We start from the raw sequence: 2,700 nt of genomic DNA on the forward strand, positions 1-2,700 counted from the left end.
TAATATTTTTATTTATTATAAAAGATCTATTAATTTTTAAACCAACTTTATCATAAATGAATTTGGCCAACAAAAAATTAGAAGCCTTTTGAACCTCTCCAAGATGTTTTGATGCATTATGAGTTGAAAGAGCTGGTGCATTCTGGTCAGAATGATATTTTTCTTTCAAATCTGGAACACCAAACATATATTCAGAATATATATATATATATATATATATATATATATATATCAAAATAATAATTATAATAGTAATTATATTTAATCTAAAATTTCAATTTTACATTAATGATGAAAACTTGACAACCACAACATTAATGATGCTGAACATGTTGGTTGTCCTGATTGATCCATTAAATACAGTGTCCCAACACGATCAAGTATAAACAGTGACTCTATATGTTCATTGTTCAGAAGACAAAAGAAAATCAAAGGTTATTGAGCAACTCTACACATTATATATAGAAATGTCGACATTCAGTCAATTTTGCTTAAAGCTAAATCGAAATTGAACCTAGAAACAAAGCAGCCCCTAAAGAATTTTTTCTAGGCCTGGGCAATCGGCATAAACCGAATGAATCGAACCGAGAAAACCGAAAATTTCGGTTATCGGCACCGAATGTGAGGGGAGAATCAAACCGATCGGCGAAATTATTTTGGTACTTCGGTTATTGATTCGGTTCGGTTCGGCGAGCTATAACTGATCGGTTTTTCTTAACCGAGATATATATTTCCCCAAAACTCTTATTAACCCTAATCCCCTTTATTTCTTCTCCTCTCTTCTCCGTCTTCGACCTAATGCCTCTCTCTCTGCGAAAATTTCATACCCATGAAGGCGAATAGCCGAGAATTAGAAACTTCAATCACTCATCATCATCCTCTTCTCGTCTCTTCTTCATACAACTCCTCTTCACTTCAATTTTGATGTAGATAATCATCTCTTTATTTGTCGAGTACAAATCCTAATCGGGAATTCCAGTCTGGTAAGCTCTTCTTCTTTTGTCATGAATCTTCTAATATTAGTGGGGATGATGATAGATTACATGTTGTTAGATAATTGTAGGTCACAGATCTCGTCCCGTATAGATTTCCTTATCACAAGCTTCATCGTCGGGTGTAGATCTCATGGCTAGCGAGACGAACGGCGGGTAACAAGTCTCCTGAGCACAGTTATCGTCCGCCGTCGCAGTACCGTCACCGTCGCAGCGGCACCTCATCCTTTTTGTCGAAACCCTAATTGTATAATGGATTTGGGCTTGTCAATAGATTAGATTTAGGCTATTATCAGTATTTTTATTAGGCCCATTATTTTGTTATCTAGGCCCGTTACTTTGTTGGGTAAGGTTTTGTTTATCCAGCTTAATTTTTTGTTATTTTCATCTAATTCGGTTCGAATTAACCGAATTAAAAGTACAATCGGTTAATTTCGGAATTGATTTTTAATCCAATAACCGAACCGAATAAACCGAGTACCGTATAACCCGAACCGAAACTTTATTCGGTTCAATTCGGCATAATTTTCAGATAACCGAAATTTTAAAAAACCGAATAAACCGAACCGAATAACCCGATTAAACCGAATGCCCAGGCCTAATTTTTTCAATCAATTACACACTATAAAGAATCAATCAATTACTATTCTTTGTTTTCAAATTTTAAACACAGAATTTAGGTGAAGTTTCAGTCTCTTAGAATACTTGTATGAATGAGCGAGTCTAGCCACCAAAATTTACCAAACCTACTCAATGCTCCATGATGTTTCAAAGCTAACGATACCTAGAACTGTCACCAGAACCACATATATAACAAGTGATAGGAGACACTCACGGATAGTGCAAGAGTGATCTGCCTGCGGGTCGATCCACGTAAAGCTGTTGCTGCTGCTCTTTAGGAAATCCCAATACCTCAGCAGCGTCGGCAATGCTGCAAAGAGACGTCCATGACGATGATAAAAATATAAAAACTAATACATGGCCGGTGAATTTTTCATTTGCAATATTTTTATTCATTATAAAAGATCTATTAATTTTTATACCAACTTTATCATGAATGAATTTGGCAAACGAAAAATTAAAAGCCTTTTCAACCTCTCCAAGGTGCTTTGATGCCTTATGAGTTGAAAGAGCTGGTGCATTCTGGTCGGAATGATCTTTTGCTATCAAATCTGGAACACCAAACATGTATTCAGAAAATATAATCAAAATAATTACTACTAATAAAAGGGACAATTTGAACCCTCTCCTTGTGTCCACCTCAGCAAACTCCAAATCCATCTTAGAGAATGCCACATCATCTAACTCTTTCTCAATGCAACAATTAACAGCTACAAATTAACCAAGCGACATCTTGCAAAAAAATTAAAATCCGCTAAGCATATGAAACGTTAGCCTCAAAACCCATTGTCTCCCACATGGCCATGATCTCCGTTTCAAGCTTCTCTCATCTCCTGTGGCTTTATGGTTTCTCAATTTAAATCCCACCAGATAAGTTACGACTTCACTAATCTCATCTTTATTAATAACTTCTACGTGCAATTTTTCTACGCTGGAAGACCACATGTAAGAAGATATGGCCTTTCTTCTTCTTGCTTTCTCTTCAGTTTATGGGCTTTTAAAATTCACGTCTTGTTTTCTCATGTTTACTGTTTTGTTGTCTCTCTAGCTCATGGAGAAACATTGGGTTGGAGGATGATCAACAATC

The 2,700-nt window shown here is 35.9% G+C and overlaps 1 long non-coding RNA gene across 1 annotated transcript; it reads left to right on the forward strand.

Annotated features, from left to right (window-relative positions):
• On the forward strand, nt 748-1,443 carry LOC104786702. The gene is made up of 2 exons (XR_767608.2): nt 748-983; nt 1,054-1,443. It is a non-coding gene; the product is annotated as an uncharacterized LOC104786702 (long non-coding RNA).

This window comes from Camelina sativa, chromosome 5 (genome assembly GCF_000633955.1).
Source record: "Camelina sativa cultivar DH55 chromosome 5, Cs, whole genome shotgun sequence".
Taxonomy (NCBI): domain Eukaryota; kingdom Viridiplantae; phylum Streptophyta; class Magnoliopsida; order Brassicales; family Brassicaceae; genus Camelina; species Camelina sativa.